An 18,743-nucleotide genomic window follows, 5' to 3' on the forward strand; every position below is an offset into this window, starting at 1 on the left:
CTGTCTCCAGAAGGCAGCGTACATTCACTCTTAACTGAGCCTACAGCACCTTCTATTGGAAGACCTGGGCCAGTCTTGCCTTGTACCACCCTCTTCCACGTCTGAGCTCTGTCCGTCCTTCTCTCCATGCACATGGTTTCACTTGCCATGTTTGCTTCTCCTCTTCCTCCCCACTGTTAGCTTCCCCAACACTCATTTTCCTCTCAGCCCAGCCAGCGCCCACTTTCCGTTTCCTCAATGATAAGAGGCCTGTCTCACACAGCATTGTTTCACGAGTGCTCTCGAATCAGATGTACCTATGCTTAAATCAGTTTCTTCCTGGAGGTGGGAGAGGGCTAAGGGGTTGTGGAGGCTGCTGTGCCATTTGGCTCATGAACTCCCCCGAAGCATTTCCCTCTCTGTAGAAATCTGAGATACTCCCAGCCTGAATGAATGACTCTTTGACAGCTGGTCTTGCTGTTGGCCTATGTTACACTCTACCTTTCTGTGGGGGTCAGCTGCTGACCCTCCCATTGGATTCTCTGACTACAGTGCTTTGGAGCTAAGCACCTGTGGTCACATTCTTGACAAAGATCTCTTCTCGTTGGCTTTCTTTGAGTTACGAGCAGTCGCCTTATCTCTGACTGGCAGGGCCTGTATCGCTTCTCAGATGTGGAGAATGGGATTGTTTTCATTTGGAACAGAAAGCTCTTTACCCTTAAATCAAATTAACGCTCTCCACCGCTGTTTGTGCTGCGTTCTGATTTGCCTGCTCATGAACTCTTGCTGAACTCGTTACTCTAACGTTCCCCCACCCCGCTCTGTCTCGTTTGTGCCCTCTCTATAGCTCTCTTCGTAAGTAACTGGAACAGTTAGGCAGTGATGACAGCAGTGGTAGAAAGCTTGAGGGGTGGCCTCTGCTCTGTTAGCTCTCAGATGACTTTCATCCTCCTCTTCTGTCACCAGATTTATGTCTGTGCATGTAAATTTATTTATTTGAAAATTACAGTGTGTCATAGTGTCACTGTGTTACATGTCTTTGATAGTCACAAAAATATATGGATGAGACAAAGTAAAATAAATATAATGAGGTAAATTATGACATTCTTTTTGTTGTTGTTGTTCTTGTTTCTAGTCAAAAGCATTTTAAAATGCCTGTGCTATTCCAAGGCTAAGAATAAAACATTAATTTTTTTTTTTTAGTGGAAACCCTTTACCCCCTCTTAGAAGTATATTTACAGGTATATGCATCCCTCTTGCTCAGGCTAGGGTAGGCTCCTCTGGAGTGTCAGGAGATCTAGAATCTCAGAGGCTTAACACCTAGGTCCTCCCTCCCCCACTCCCTTTCTTTTCTTTCCAGCATCTCACTTTGTATCCTTGACTGGCCTAGAATTCACCATGTGGACCAGAGGCTTTAAACTCAGAGATCCACATGTTTGATTCCTGAGTTCTGGGATTAAAGGTATACGCCACCACACTTTCTGAGTCTGGGTGCCTGGCTTTGAGAATTGCTACTCCAGGACAAGAGATTCCTGAAGACGACACATTGACTCCTTAATTCTCTGGACTAGGGTTGACACAGCCAAAGGAAGTGTGTGTGTGTGTGTGTGTGTGTGTGTGTGTGTGTGTGTGTGTGTGTGTGGTTTTCATCTGAGAGAGAGAAGACATAGGCATGGGTTAGTAACTACTTCTGTAGGGTTTTAGGTTTTTCATAAAAGTGGGGCTGGTCAGGTATGGGGGCAAATGCTTCAGTTCCTAGCACTTGGTGGGTAGAGGCAGGAGGTTCAAGAGTTAAAAGTTGCCCTTGGCCGTGGAGTAAGCTCAAGGTCAGCCTCAGTTACAGATGTCAAAGAAACCGAAAGGGGCAAACAAACAAATAATTGAGAAATGTGAAGGTAGAGGAAATAGTTTAGGAAACAATTGGTTGCTGTTCCCATTTTACTGTAACCAAGGCCAGTGGCCATCTCTTGGGGGTATATAACGAGCCGTGCATTATGAGTAGAATGTTATATATCACTGTCGTCGTCGTCGTCGTCGTCGTTGTCATCATCATCATCATCATCATCATCATCATCATCATCATCACCATCTGGTTACTTGAGTCAGCCTTCAGAGGACAGGACTAAAGGTTTTCTTACCTTACAGATAGATGTAAATGTAGAAAGAATGGAGGATTTGCCAAGATCTCCTAAGTTGGAAAGTGGCAGAGCTGGACTTTGGTTTGGTTGGGCTCCTAGCTTTGTGGTTGCTATGTACCAATGGGAGCCCTGAGCTGAGAGTATAGTTAGTATAATATGGTGGTTCCCAATCTTCCTAATGCTCCCACCCTTTAATACAGTTCCTCATGGCATGGTGACCCCCAACCCTTCGTAACTGTGATTGTGTTATTGTCATGAATTGTTGTGTGAATAGTTTGGCGATAGAGGTTTGCCAAAGGGGTCACAACCCACAGATTGAGAGGTGTCGGCCGTGCTTGGTGGCATAATGACGAGTTCCAACGGAATGGTTAAGAATTTGGTTTAGTTTTCTTAATTAAGAGTTTATTTTCCCTAGAAGTGGTTTTGATGTGGTTTCTAATTTCTCCTTCACATGGGAGGAGAAAGGGTTTATTGACTCATATTTTGAGAAGTTCAGTCACAGATTGAGCAGAGCTGTTGATCTGAGCTTCTGATGGGCGCAGTGGATGGCAGTGGTGTAGTGTGTAGGAGAGCAAACTGCTCAGCTTGGCTTTCACAATCCCCTTCAAGGACCTGACTCCAATGACCTGAGGACCTCTTACAAGGCCCTATCATCTTCCGGCGGCATCATCCTTGGGACAAAGCCTTTAACATTCGGGGGAGCATTTACTTAAACAAAATCAACACTACTTACTCTAACTTAACTCTACCTTCCCTTTATAGGTAAAGAAAAAGTATAACACCTTCTTCTACGTGAAAGGCAGGGACATAAAACTCTTGAGTTTTTTTTTTAAAGCCCACTTGACTGTGGTTTTTAAAGCACAACTACTAGAGACTGCAGCTGCAAATGTCATTCTTCCAGGGATGCAGAATCTAAAACAATTTGAACTGTGCTACGTGAAGAGAAATGGGAGGCAGACCTAGTATAGATGGGAGGTGAAGAGACTCGTGTGCTCTCCTCTATGACATTCCTGGTTTTATAATGTTTCCTCCAACCAGCACAGACACGTACCCTCAGGTGCAGTTTATAGAGGAGATTGATTTTGATGTCTTCTTAGTTCTGTCCATGGAACTGACTCCATCTCTGGATTTAGGGAGGTCTCTCTGATCATTAGAGAAAGTTCTGGGGCCAGTGGGTGGGTGGCCTCAGATTTTTTAGGTGCAAAGTATTGGTGATCAGGTTCCTGGATACATGGGTGTATATGCTTGGCCCAGGGAGTGGCACTATTAGGAGGTGTGTCCTGTTGGAGTAGGTGTGTCACTGTGGGTATGGGCTTTAAGATCCTCATCCTAGCTGCTTGGAAGTCAGTGTTCTGCTAGCAGCCTTCAGATGAAGGTGTAGAACTCTCAGCTCCTCCTGCACCAGGCCAGCCTGGTTGCTTCTATGTTCCTGCCTTGATGATAATGGACTGAACCTCTAAACCTGTAAGCCAGCCCCAATTAAAAGTTGTCTTTTATAAGACTTGCCTTGGTCGTGGTGTCTGTTCACAGCAGTAAAACCCTACGACAGTGGGCATAAATCCCTTCTCTGCTGCTGAGAGTCGAAGTCCTGATGTTTGGGGTCATGTGTGTAACCTGGAGTGCATGTGTGCAGGGCTAGCTTAATGTGTGCAAGCCAGAGTACATGTGTGCAGGGCTAGCTTAATATGTGTAAGCCAGAGTGTATGTGTAAGCCGGAGAGATATGTATGGAGGGATAGCTTAATGTGTGTTAGCTAAAATCATAGTGCATAAGTACAGGACTAGCTATACGTCTAAAAGCCAGAGTGCCTGTATTCTGGGAAATCGATCCTTTGGGTTGGCCGAATCCACAGCTCATATTCTCACCATCCCAGGAGTGGACTGATTTGGGGAAGGGCGAGTTTAAAATGTAGATGACGAGAGACTGGAGAGACTGGAGAGGTGGCTCAGCGGTTAAGAGTAATGGCTACTCCGGGTTTGGTTCTCAAGCAACCGCATGACTCACACTGTCTTTAGCTACAGTCGCAGGGAACCTAACAACCTCTTCTGGCCTCCCATGAGCACCAGGCGCGCACGTCATGTATGTACAAACATCCAGGCAAAACACGTGTAAACATAAAAATAAATTCTTCAAAACTATCGTTAATTAACGTTCTTTTGTTACTTGAGACAACCCGTTTGTCTTTCATGGCCTGTCTTTTATGCTAGATATTGATGGGGGTGGGCTAGGGGGTGCTGCAGGGGCTGGTAGGGTGGTGGGGCGTATGGGCTGGATGCTATTATAAGGCCAAGTGGTTCAATTTCAAAAAAAAAAAAAAACTAATAGGTTTTTCTATTCTTCCCCCTCCATCCCTCCCTCCCTCCTTCCCTCCCTCCCTCCCTCCTTCCTTCTTTCCTTCCTTCGAGACAATGTAGTCCTAAATGGCCAGAGACTTGGCATTTAGACCAGATTGGCTTTGAACTAGCAACGATCTTCCTGCCTCTGCCTTCTGAGTGCTTGAATTACAGGCGTGCACTGCAACACCTAGCTAGTTTTTCCAGTGACTAGGGTGGCTGAGATAGGAAGATAGCTTGGATCTGCATTCAAGGCCAGCTTGAGTAATAAAGCAAGACCCTGTCTTGAAGCACTTAGAAGTAGAAATTTTGTAAGGACTTAGATCTTGCAATTTCGTGCACAGATGATGTTACTGGCTTTTTATATTTCTGAAAATTTTGTACAACTATTAACTTTGTACTTTTAATGACCTCTTTTCCAAATTAGATATATGGAAAGCGATTTTTAGACGTTCCCTAGGTTGTGTGTAGCAGGCCAAGGCTCTACATGATTATAAATAGCATCACACACTAGGAGGCTGGACTAGATTTAATATTTACTCATCTTGAGAAGAAGTGGGACAAGGTCATTGGGAACTGTAACCCAAGAAGTGTAAGTAAACCTGTCTGGGGAATGGTACAGCTTTTAAGCAATGGTTATGTGATCGTTTCTATTTCTGACTTAACGCTACAGAAAAGAGGAGACTCTAAATCAATATTAATAAGTACTTTTGATCCAAATTCAACATATCACTTATTAATTCTTATTTGGAGCCCGGAATTGGAAAAGATGAGAGAAAGTAACATTTGTGTTAGCTTTCTCTTCTCTCTCTCTCTCTCTCTCTCTCTCTCTCTCTCGCTCTCTCTCTCTGTCTCTCTCTCTCTTTTTCTTCTCTTTTCCTTTTTTTTTGAGGTAGGGTCTTATATATATATCCCAGGCTAGCCCGGAAATCATCATGTAAATAAGGATGACTGTGAACCTCTCATCCTTCTGCCTTACCTTCGGAGTGCTGGGGTTACAAGAATGTACTACCTCAGGCAGTGTTATGGAGTGCTGGGGAATAAACCCATGGCTTTGTGCATGCTAACCAAGCATTCTACCAGCTTTATATGCACTTGCCCTTCTCCTATATTATATTATTATCATTATTAATTATTATCATCATTGTTATTTTTATTATTAATTTTATTTGTGGTACTATGGGTCCCTTTGAACAGCAGTCATTTGACCGCGTTCTGAAATTCCCATTTGATTGTGAGTATCGAGATTTGATGAGCTGTACCAGCTGGGAGTGAGTGATAGAGAGAGAATTTATCCTAATGAGAAGTCAGCAAGGCAGTGGTGCATCGGGACAGTCTGATAGCAGTGAAACCTAACTTTCAACACTGTACAGTGAAGGCTTGGCTCAGAAGTGCTGGGCCTCCTCAGGTTTATGGACAGGAGAGATGTTGCTATGGTTTATCTATTGTTTGTCTCCTAAATGGTAATGTGCCGGAAGCTTGGTTCGTAATGTAACTGTGTTGGAAGGTGCTGAGACCTCTGACAGGTAAGTGGGTCACAGGGGTCTCTGGCCTCGTGAATGGATTCTTGTCTTTCTTGAGGACAGGGTTAGGTCTCTAGAGACTGGATTTGGTCTCATAGGAGCGGTTGGCTCTGCAGTGATTGGACTGCAGTAGTTACTGTGAGAGCAGACTGTTTACAACAAGACCACTTCAGTCTTTTGATCTTTTCCACCTGTGCTCATTCGTGACTCTGGCACATGCTTTTGCCAGGTGATGCCAGCTGCAATGGGACACTGTCTAGGAGCCAAGAAGTTGCTATCACCATCCGTTTTGATCGTGAGAACCGTGGGCTAAATAAACCTAGTTTTTTTTTTTTCCGTTATACTCAGTCTCTGGTGTTTTGTTATAGAATCAGAAACTATGCTAAATCGGATACATTCACTACTGCAATAGATTTGTTTTACCTCTGTACCTCCTTCAGGGCTCCCTTCTTTCTACTGGTAGCAATCTGAGTCCATGCAGACAGGATTTACAGTGCGTCCAGGAGAATGCTATTTTTCCAAAGAGAATTTTCTGGTCAAATAAATTTTAGATACACATACTAGAAACATTGTCATAGAAATTCATGATGAATATGTTCTAGGTTGAATTTTGTCTCCCTCCTTTAAGGTAGGCTGGATTCCTAACCCCCGTGTGATCTCATTTGGAGAAAAGACCTTGCTATAGGTAATCAACTCAAAATGAAGTCTTTAGCATGGACCCCAGTCCAGCTTGACTATTGTCTTTATCAGAAGGTAAATTTGTACACAGATATAGACATGCATGGAGAAAAGATATTAACATACACGGTGAGAGAGTGACCTCGTAGTCAAGAAAAGGCAAGAGTCTTAGAACATGTCTTTCCCGGAAGCCCTCAGAAGGAAGCAGCCAGACTGACACTTCTATCTCAGCCTCTAGACTTGAGAGAGAATGAAAGTGCATGCTGGGTTTGCAGTACTTAGGATGATCCCAACCAAGGAATACAATATATCGTGATATGTAATGCTCAGGCTCTCGATATTAAATAGTACTTAAAAAAGTTTTAACCTAGCAATTTCCCAGTTTCCTTGGCCGGAAACTTTATATCTTAAAACTAAATGCCTTATGAAGTTGCTATTGCTGTAATACCCCCAAACCACCACCATCACTATAGCTGTGACCAGAATGCAATTCTTCATTTCTTGTCATGAGCACCGATGTGACACCATCTTTCGCTCATGGAATAAAGACCAAGGAAAATGCTGAGAAATAGGCCCACCATATGGCCTGCCTCCAGATTTCTCGTGAGTCAAGAACAGTAGACCCCTGACTGAGTAAGTCACTGTTGACTGGGTATTCTACTCAATAACATGTAGCCTCTCGTGTAAGGATGTTTACTCTATTTTCATTTGAGGCATTTATATCTGTGTGTGTTTTCCCCAAAGTTACACAGGCACATGGGTTTAGCACTGGATAATATAGTTTAACACCACATACAGCACAGAATGCCAGAACTTACAAAGGCAACGTTTTTTACTTCTCATCTATCTTGAAGCCACTTAGTTTCTTTCTCCCCCCTCCCTCCCGTTTTCTGGAAAGCTGGTGGAGGGATCTTTTATCCAGCCTTAGGTGATGATCTGCTTAGATGGAAATGCAGTCTTAATGTCTTCTATAGATAGGTGAGAATTTCTTTGGCTCAGGAGATCGATGAGATGGTGCAGTGCCAAAGCGGGATGCGATTGTTAGACTGTAAGAGAATGTGAACGCTGCATCTTCGTCACAGATGTCAGCTGTTTTCTGCCTCGGTAATCTCTAGCTGTCAGCCCTAGAGTCAGGCATGTGTACCACATGAGTAGATCACTGACTTTTATTCCCAGGTTTTCTCTGGAAAGATTTGGTTCATATAAGGGCAAGAAATTTGTATGGTGGACCTTAGCAGAGCTAAATGATTCCTGACTCTCTTTTTCTCTCTGGATCATGTTAGTTGGGTAATGGGATCTCTGTAGTGCAAGTGCAAACAAAGAAAATATTTCGGACTGATTGAATACGTCTATTCTTTCAGTCCTGCTTGGCAGAAGGTTCTTATTGAAACCACACATAGAGAGGGGAAGGTAGGATAGAGGGTTGGGAATAATGAGCATCCTCAAAACACTGGTCTAACAACACTTCCCATGGACAATGTTCTCAGAGGATTTTGAGAACCATGTCTACATTGACAGGGGAAAAGCAACAGGGTGATTTTATTGGCCAACACAGATGGAGTGGGTTCTCTTTTGGCCAGAGTTCAATTTCAGTTTCTATAACTAGTTTCAGGTGGAGCTCTGTGATGTTTTTTGGGTCTGTTGGCATCTGTGTGCAAATTCCCACCACTACCAGGTGGACTCAATAAATAGTTTGGCTTTGCAGGAATATAGAAAGTTATAAATCTCTCTCTCTCTCTCTCTCTCTCTCTCTCACACACACACACACACACACACACACACCCAGATAAATCTGCTTTAAAGGTTAAGCTTTGAATTTGATGGAGAGCATTTTCTATAGCTTGGGAAGAGGGGTTGTTGGCCGAGTGTAGGCTTTCAGGGAAGAGTTGGGGCAACCTGGCAAACAGAATTCTGGCACGGGCCATTTCTTCTCTTTGTCTCTGTGAAGCTAGCATTTGGCTGCATCTTGGAAGAGACCTTCAGCCATGTTGTCTTTTACTAGGATAGGAAGAAGCAAAGACCAAAGCAGCAACTTCTCATTTCATCTTCCTTGGCTGACTGGGAATGACCTACTGGTTTGGCAACTTAAGTTGATGTAGCTGGGGTAAGTTTTGTCCCCTAGAAGACATTTGGAAATGTCTGAAAACATTGGTTTCTGGTCCAAATTGGAGGAGGGTGATATTATCAATGAGGCAGGAAGGAAGGAAGGAAGGAAGGAAAGAAGGAAAGAAGGAAGGAAGGAAGGAAGGAAGGAAGGAAGGAAGGACAGACAGAGGAGACATGATTGAAGAAGGAACAGGGGTGGGATGTGTGAGAGAGAAGGCAGGGCCAGCAAGAGACACCAAACGCATTCTTGTCAAGTAAAAGATCAGAGAATGGCTGAGAGTGTGGTTGTTTTGGAAACTTTTCACTAAGGATGGGAGAAGAAACTCCAGGATTATCAATCTATAGGCAGCAAGGGATGAGAGACCATCTCTCGGGACACTCATTCAGGACCTCTGAGAGCCCATCCCCTGAATGAACAGGAGTGGCCCTTCAGGGAGAGAAAGCTTTTCTTCTGTACTGGGTTCTAAGGCTGCTGGTCTCATTGATTCAGCCAGAGTTCCTGAGCTTGTCTTTCTTCTCAGGACTTGAATAGTTTGCAAGCTCCCCGGCCCAGGAGTCCCTCTGCTGCCATTTCTCAGCTTCCTGTCTGGCTGTATTTAGGATTTTTCTTTGGGGAAGTTTCATATCCAGCGTGCCAGATTTTCCTCTTGAATCTCAGTCTTTCTGATTTCCTCTTCTTTAAGCACCGCCCCCTTTACAAAAACCTCTGTTTGTTCTTGTTGAGAATTCAGACCATTTACTCAGTTTATTGTTATCTCATGTTTAGGGAAGGATGTGACTGAAAGGAGCAGACATCCATTCAGTTGGAAGGGAGGTGGTCAAAGAGCGTGCTCCCTGGGAAGGACGGAAGGACGGACGAGGCAGCCAAGTGCCCTGAGGGAGTGGGATGAGGGCTACTTTGAAGATGATCAGCAATGCAAAGTCTTCCTTTCCCACTGTCCTTTCTGGATACTGGTTTCTTTTCCCCCCCTGTGAGAAAGTGTCAGCTTGAAGTCTGTGGTTGTTGTCCATACAGACGCTCAACAAGGACTGCTCTGTTGCAATTCCAAGCTCAGAGCTTGCTTGGGTCCAAAGCCTATTCTGTATGTCTTCAGAGCCACAGAGCCCAACAGACCTGTGCAACCATCTTTGGGAAATGGACAGAACGGTTAGATTCTCTAAGAGCACATATATGTGTAAGGTGTTGGCGGGGAGGGGAGGACAACCATTGCTGGGAAACATGTTTGTACCACATGTAATTGGAAGCTTGTCTATTTCAGTTATTAGAAAGACCCAGATCATGTAATGCTTTGGTGGTTTGGAAATGTAATAACTATCACCTCTGTCTTGGGCAGCCATTTCAACAGCGACTTTATCCTCCTGGTCTCTTGACCTTCGTATAGCTCACCCAGTCTCTTCCTGTAGGCCCACTGGAGAAATTGCAGAAGTTTCTTATGAGTGATATTAGGATCGATTCATGTCATCATGTTTCGGCAGAATGGTTCCTTTATCTAATATCGTAAATATTCAGCCTGTGTGGGAAATTTAAAAACACTGTCCACTCCACTTTTTGTATACTACCTTAGTTCCCACGGAAAATCGAGTCGCCTTTGTAGCTGGGACTTTGGTGCTAGATCAGATCTAGAAACTTTTAGAAGTAGGTATGTTAAAATTTACTGTTTTCTATTTTAAGGTTGTAACAGCTTGAGTTCTAAAAACTATCTCAAGATGATGTTCCTGAGTGCATATTATCAGGATAAGAATGTTAAAATCCACTGCTGTGTTCTTTGGAAGAACTTTTGAGAAAGAGCCACATGGGGCTAGTGCCCCCTCCAAGAACCCTGATACCAGTTGCAGTGAGACTGCGTCTGTGATGGAGAGCTAGACAGTGCACATGAGGGTCAGATTTAGAAACCTCCCACACTTAGAAAGACAGAAAATATCGAATAAAAACGGCCTTCTTAAAAATTTAAAACTCTGTGCTTTCTGCCGTTGGGAAGTCTTGCACTTTTTGAGGGGCCAATGAAAACATAATTTTCCCTAGGGGGAAAAACATGTGTAATCTGAACTATGTATATTTCACTTTCTTATATCTAAACTTTAAGAGCATCTAACAATGTCTTTATCTTGTGTGTGTGTGTGTGTGTGTGTGTGTGTGTGTGTGTGTGTGTAGGGGGGTCAGGAACCTTAGGAAGGACTTTGGTGAGAGGATTTATGTGAGGTGAAACTGTGTTGAGGGACTATATGCATTCATTAAAGGCATTCAGGTAAAGTGTACTGGAGGGGGAGAACTTTAGTGTGTTCTTAAGAATACGTTACTTGAAAGGATTTAAACAGTACTGAGTGTCATCGTGAAATGTATTAAATGTTCTTACTAAGGACATTTGTTTCATTATGTTTATATTCTGGGTTCAAAAATTTCCAGTTTACCTCAGACAGTTTTGCTTGTTTTCTTCCTCCCTTCCTCCCTTCCTCCCTTCCTTCCTTCCTTCCTTCCTTCCTTCCTTCCTTCCTCCCTCCCTCCCTCCCTCCCTCCCTCCCTCCCTCCCTTCCTTCCTTTGAGTAATTGCAGGTCAAATCTAGTGCTAAATTCATTTATACCGTAGACATTTGGGCTGGGCAACCAAGGATTCTGGTGGCTTATCAAGTAAGAGTTATTTCTAGTGATCTAGTGTTTCCAGTTATAAGAAAGCTCTGCTGAAGTTTCAGAAGTCCTTTCCACCCCTCTACCATTTCATGACTGGCAGTAGAAACCAGTTCCCTTTTCTGTGTAGACAGAGTAAGAAACACAGCAGTTTGAGTATCTAGTTAGAGATAACAATTGACTCCTTCAGTCCTTACCAGGGACTCAGTTTAGTTCAGAGAAGGAAACTTCTTGCTACATTTGTTTATTAGAAAACTTGCTAATATAGGTGTGATCTTTCTCCCTCTTCTGCAGAAGCCTAGCCAGAGGTCAGGAGAATGGACACAATGTGCACCCAATATTCGGCTCCTGGGGAGCTTCTAGAAAGGGATGGTGTGACACTGGGGCAGGAAAAGGTCTGGGCACTTGTATTTTTCAGACAAGCACCTGAAGTATTAGAAGTAATGAACCTTTTAGTGTGCCTTTAGGCTGTCCTGTGCTTGCTTGATAAATAAGAAAGGAAAAGATTACTTTTAGCTGGTTATGAATCACCCATATTTACATGAAATGAATGATGGTAATTAACAGGAGTTATTGTGTGCTAAGTACTGTGCCAAGGTTTCATATTTGACTTTTAACCTCTGTGATGGTTTCATGGAGGAGGCACTGTTAGCCCCAGGTCTTAATGCGATTGAGGTGAGGCTAGGAGCGGTGGGGGGGGGGGGAACTTCACCCAGAGTCACAGATAATAAATGGTAGAGCTGGAGCTGAGCCCAGGCTGACCCACTCTAAAGGGTGCTCGAAGCAAGAGCTGTCTGTAGTGTAGACTGGCTAGAGCTGGCATACAGGGGGAAATCTTAGGACGGATGTGAACTGATGTTAAGAGCCCGTGGGGTCATGCCCTGTGTATGTTTCATTCAGAACTTCTGATGAACTTCAGTGAACGTCAGAACCTGCGTGCCATTCCTGAACACATCACAGTGATTTCTCTCTAGGTGTTCCCTACCCTCACTGCATGCGGTAAAATGGCGCCTCTCCATGGTCCTTACAAAGGGATTCTGTCAATTGCAGCATTTCTTTTCACATTGGATGCACTCAGTGTTCAAAGACATCTGTGAGCGGAACTGGCAGTGTGGTGTTAGCAGGGCCTGCTTCTTCCCCTTCTGCTTGTCTTTGATGGCGATTGGACATGGCATCTTTAGGGCTAGATTGCCTGCCTTCCATCCTCAGTTATGGGACTTTGGTCAGCGTAATTTGAAGTTGTTTCCTCATTGTAAAGAAAACGTAGTAAGCATGCCTACTTGGTGTATACATTTTTATAGGATTTCAGTGTAATTGGATAGAGGGAAAAGTTCATGTAATATTATTTAGCATCACGCTAGCTTGAACAGACATCCAAGTCACAGATGATGATGATGACAACGACTGGGAAGGAAGTTGGTCTGGGCATCACAGGCAAGGGATGCAGAAGAGCGGAGCGGAAGAGTAGATAGCAGGGCATGGAACTGGAACCTTGATGGCTCTGTGTTTGGAACCTATGTCCCCTGCCATGATTTATAAGAACCAATGCAAATACACACTTTGTTACCAATAGACAATGTGTCTGGATGACTCTGACTAGCCTTGACTATTTAGAGCAATCTTGTGAGAAGGGATATAATAGTCCTGCTCTTGCCTTGAGAATCAGGAGGGAAAGTGTTATACGCAAAGACTCATTAAAAAGAGGGAGAGTTGTATCTCCTATTAAAATATACAATTAAAATGTTTCAGAAGCCCAGAGCAGGGAGTGATGAAGGAATTTGTACAGAGAACAGGGGCCTGGAGACAGTGTTCAGAAGGGCAGAAGGTAGGTGCAGAGATCATGGCCACAGAGTCCCATTCTCTCTAGAAGGAGCAACTGCTAGAAATGCATACCTAGAGATTTACTTCAGGAAGCTCAGGGACGAATGCATGAAGGAATTTGTGCACTTAGATTAAAAAGGAGAAAGACAAATTGGCTCGTAAAGGTTATATTTTCTTAGAGGATTTTCCTCCTCCGTATCAGAAGCTAATACTGTGCTTAATATAGCATGGATAACACGTATAAAGATGAGCTCTGTTTTGCTTCCGTGAGTCTTCCTGTGTGCTCTGGCTCTGTGAGCTCTAGTGAGGCCACAGAAGGATGAGAATGAGCTAGTTAAAGGGAGTGTGGTGTCGGTGAGACAAAGTCTGGAGAATAGGAAGAATAAAAGTTCAGCCTTGGGCAAGTACAAAGCATTTCTTCCTCAGACCCAGGGAAGTGTTCAGAAAATGTCCAGATAATGAGATTGTCCAGATAATGAGACATGCCCGCCTGTGAAGCAGAGGGAACTGTTTAACCCAAGGAGGTTTCTTGGTTCCACAACAGAACAGGAAACTTCAGACCTGGAATGAATTTAAACTTGGATCTGATACTCACCATGATGTACTAATATAACTGAAAATGACTTCTGTTTCCTGGACCTCAGTTTCACCTGCTGTGGCATCACACTTAATAGAATTATCCCAAAAGACAAAATTCATCGAGCTATTCCTTAACTCTCCACTATTCGCTTGTCAAAATGTTGGAGAGATGGCTCAAGTAGGAAAAGTGCTTTCTTAAAGACCCTAGAATCAACACAAAAAAAGCTGGGTGTAGGGTGGAAATCTCAACACTAGGGGAGCAAGTGGGTCTCAGGGGCTCCTGGTCAGCTGGTCTACCCTTTTGGGCAGTGGGAGAACATGTCTCAAAAAATAAGATGAGTCACTCTCCTCTTGGCCTTCACATGCACAGACACATGCACGTGCACACACACACACGCATGCACGTATGTACACACACACACACACACACACACACACACACACACACTCACACCATCTGTGAAAGTAATTAAAGTGTTCTCAGAACTCCTGGAAGTCAGTGTTGTTATAATATGACTTACATGTACAGTTTTGATGGGGCACAGGGCTGACATGTGACAGGTGAGGTGGAGAGGCAGGCGAGGCAGGGAGGCAGGTGAGGCAGGGATCCTGGCATTTCTGTGGATGCGCTGGTGGGTGCCTTCCGGTGTTGCTGAGGAAGCAGTCTGCTTGCCCTGTGCTGACTTAGCAGTCCCATTGCCTTGCTTGCTGGAGATAGGAGCCACCAGCATTTCCCTCAGGAGAAACTTTACAAGTAAAGGCTAATTTTACTTTCGCTGTTGATGGCATTTCTCAGGTATACTAATTAGCCTCCTAATAGAAATGCTACAGAAATATATTTCGTGCTCCCAAGAGAGCAGAGGGGAAAAGGTTGTTTTTAAGTAACCCAGAATAGGTTTTACTGTGGATTCCAGACCTGCATGCTCCCTTCTCATGACTTTCTGAAAGGGCAGACACTCTAGGCTTAGATAGAACCCTGTCTCTGCCCACCGTCAACTTGTAGATTCTGTGAGACACTCCCCCTTAGTGTCAACTGCAAATAAATGGTGCTAGCAAGGCAAATGACAGTTGTATTGATGGGTTAAATGTTGTCTTTCAGTTTTTCTAAGAAGTATTTTGTTACTTTATGAATTACATTTTGGTTTTATTGTTTATGTATCTGGCTGTCTCTCTCTCCGATGGTCCCTCCCTCCTCCCTTTCCTCTCTCTAGCCATCCCTTCATTAAAATAACAATTCTGAATATAACATTTGCTTAGCAAATAGCTATTTAATGAAATACAAAACCGTGTACAGTGCTAATGCCTCTCTAATTTCATTAGACGAGGAGACCTAGTCTAATTCTGGCTTTGCTACAAGCTGGCTACATAACACTGGGAGTTTGAAAGGTTAATGCCATGTAAAAAGCCAAGGTTTGGGGTTTCCCTTTACTTCTTTTTAAAAGAAGATTTATTTATTTTTAATTTATGAGTTTGAGTGTTTTGCCTGCATGTATGTATCTCTGTTTCTGGTCCCCATGGAGGCCAGAAAGGGCCTTCGATCCTCTGAAAGTAGACTGCCGTGTGTGTTCTGGGAACTAAACCCAGGTCTTCTGTAAGAGCAGTCAGTGCTCTTAACCACTGAGTCATCTCTCTAACCCCCTGTATTTTCTTGAACATGGACAAGATATTACAGCTTTGAGTCCAGTGGGCTGGGCCTCCCTTAGTTAGGACATAATCTCTCTGGGTCCCTGCAGTCCATCCCGTGGTTGGTATATAGAGTTTTAGCTTTAAGGTGAGATAAGAGCATTTCTGAATCCAGAGCACTGGTAAAACGTAGACAGTGATGCCTGAGTTTCTGACTCCCCCTGTATGTGGGTACAAGAGCAGGTTAATGACCCTTGCTTTGGTCTCATGGAGTTTATTTAGGAGCCACTCATGCAGGTCTGAAGAATGGGAGGAGAGATGAGTAAGGCATACCAGGCACTGGTTAGTTCTCAGAAGCTGAGGCAGGATCTTGGCTTGTGGTGCCTGGCTGGTGGCTGGCTGGTGGCTGGCTGGTGGCTGGCTGGGAGTGAGAAGGATTAAATTTCCTAGACGGAAGGCAGGAAAGCCAAGGGAGAGAGAGAGAGAGAGAGAGCTCTTACTAAGAGTTCAGTGTAGACAAATGTGCTGCCTTACTAAGAAGGCAGATGCAGAATCCCCTGTGCAGAGCTGGGTTTGCAAGAGGGAGGTAACCGCCTTTGTTTCCCTGATGATGGGAATCTGTACAGCTGTTTGTGGTTCTTGAACTTCCTGGCAAAGCACGGGCAGATAAGGCTGTGATGAACTCAGCATCCCAGGCCTGGCTCTGCTAAGGACACTGCTCATTTCAATAGCATTTAACTTCATTCCAGAGCTGCTTTCCATCTCACATTGGGCACATGTGATGGTCGTACAGATCTTACACGCGTGTGCATCCACTTGTCTCTGTGTGTTTAAGCCAGCGTTACGACTCGAACAGGATAACCACTGTAAGTGATGGGTATTTGGCTCGGAGGAGGAATTTCCCAATGAAGTTCTTTGCCACTCTCAAGACTGAATAGCACTTAGAAGAAGTTTGTTAGAAAAGTCTATAGCAGAAGGTGCTTGCTTACTTCATAATGAGCCTTATTCTTTGACCTCAGTGTAGTTTATTGTACATATATCCATCAGAAGGTAATCTAAGTTTGTTAGGGGTTCACCTAGATTGTTGGTGACTGGATTCTGTTGTTCCCTTTTATGTAGGAGAATGTACACTTAAAGAGGTCAAAAGGGAGATGGGATATGACTGTGTTGATGTGGAACAGTCCATGCTCATACCTCTATGCAAGATTCTCCGGTTAGGTGTGAGAACTTGCTCCCACACCTACCCTGATCCCAGCTTGGTTATGTCTATGGCATTGGAAACCATGTACTCTCCACACTCAGGGAGAACGTGGGGAAGGTGGCTTTGGCGTCTTGTCATACACAACCCAGAAATGTGTGGGTAGACGAGTATTGGTAGGGCCCCGTCCTTTGAGGCTAAAAAGTAGGGTGATGGGTGTGCTTCCTGAGGCAACACTGTTGCCACCGTATTGAAGGAAGATGGAAGCTTGGGGCTGGCTTGTCCTGTTGGGGCTCCACACCAAGAATGGGGATGTAGAGATCAGTTGGGGGCCATTTGTACCATGGTGACCTTGTCTCTTATCACAGCATATCCTCATAAATGTCTCTGTATTTGGAAAGTAATAGTAGATACTCCTTTGGGGGGCAGCAACAAGGAGTAATTAAGGGGGGCAAGGGGTTGACTAGAGCCTCACAAGAAATTGAGAAATGGGACCTGTCATTCATTTTACCTCTAAGTCCTACTAACATGCCTGTCACTTTTTCCTAAGCATGGCCAGGGTCCTGATTTTATAACACCATTTCTTAATAGCTATATAGGAATTTGAAGAGAATAATAGTAAGACCTAACACTTATTGATACTTACTGCATGCCAGCCACCTATATTGACTCATTTGTCACTCATGATGGCATCATGAAATAGGTGTGGTTTTGTCCCCCCCCACCTTTTTTTTGTAGATGAAAAAATCCAAAGGTGCCATATAGGTAGCTGGGAAATGGTGGACTGCCAAGGAAATACTAGGAGTTGAGGCCTTGTCAGAGGGAGGTGTGTCACTGGTAAGAGACTCGAGGCTTTAAAAGCCCATCACATTCCCAATTAGCTCTGTCTGCCTCATGGTTGTTGTATCTATATGTAATCTCTCTGATACTGTTCCAGCACCATTTCTGTCTCCCTGCCTCTGGAACCTTGAGCTCCCATGAAATGCTCTCTGTTATGGTATTTTGTCACACCAACAGAAAAGTAACCAAGACACATGAAAGGGAAAGAGGAGTGGTGCCCAAGGCGTGTTCTCCTAGCCTTTTAGAAACCAGAGTTGCTCTTTTTAGCCACATACATACAAATCTACAGGAAGGGTAATATTGTAGACATCAAGGGAAAGGTACTGCTTAAAAAGGAATGCCCATGAATGTTACCATGGTAAAACTGGAAGAGTGCTACCCAGTGTGCTGTTGGCATTGTTATAAACAAGGAAGTTTAGGGCAGAGATCCTTGCCAAGAGAATCAATGTGGGCATTGAGCATAGTACACACCCAGAGCTGGGATGGCTTCTTGAAATGCCTCAAAGAAAATGTACTTGATCTTGGCCAGATGGCTGAGAAGCAATCCTGAAGGAAGATGATCAGAACAAAGAAGGAAGCCAAAGAGAAGAGCTCCGATTTCAGCTGCAATGCTGCCTGCTCCACAAAGAGAAGCAACTCTGAGAAGCCAGGTGAAGGATCCTGTAGCCCGTCCCTTAGGAAATCACGCTGCAAGAGATATAAAAACCCAACAGTTGACAGTAAGAACTCTCCCTCCCAACAACCCATCCCCAGGCTCTGGTAGCAAGCTCTGGATCTGTTGATGAATATTACTGGGCTCCAGTTTCCTCCAAAGTGACATTACAGAGTTACTAAGTGAGCTACTGTGTCAGTGCTTAGAACAAGGCTATGTGCTGGCCGTGATCTCCATCCCTTCCGTTTGGAATCCAAGTTCATGCCTATGATTTTAATAGAGGAGGGAGTTTTGAGCAGAGGTGTTTGAAACATGGCAAGAAACAGCCCACAAGAAGACTATTTTTTTCTATCCTATTTTAAATTAGGATGTCCAAATGTGTCTGAGATGTGAGGATTATACTTTCTGGCGTGCCGAAACAATTTTTTGGCCATATCTTTTTAGACATGGAGCTGAGCTTTGAGCCGAGTGGGGCTGTGCTCACGTTGGAAGAGGCAGACAAGCAGATGGGAGGTGGTGGGCGAGCATCCCGATGTGCATTGGGGGAAGCGTTAATATTTCAACATCTCTTTTGTTATTTGCAGATAATTTTTATGAGAGTTTTCCGAGATGCTCAGTTTTTTTTCCCTCCTCTGAGTGACACAGAACTG

At 44.1% G+C, this 18,743-nt stretch overlaps 1 protein-coding gene across 29 annotated transcripts in view; it reads left to right on the plus strand.

Moving 5' to 3' along the window:
• The window catches only part of Erc2 (ELKS/RAB6-interacting/CAST family member 2), an 860,860-nt gene that overhangs the window by 37,296 nt on the left and 804,821 nt on the right, over positions 1-18,743 (plus strand). The window lies entirely within an intron of this gene.

This window comes from Rattus norvegicus, chromosome 16 (assembly GCF_036323735.1).
Source record: "Rattus norvegicus strain BN/NHsdMcwi chromosome 16, GRCr8, whole genome shotgun sequence".
NCBI lineage: Eukaryota > Metazoa > Chordata > Mammalia > Rodentia > Muridae > Rattus > Rattus norvegicus.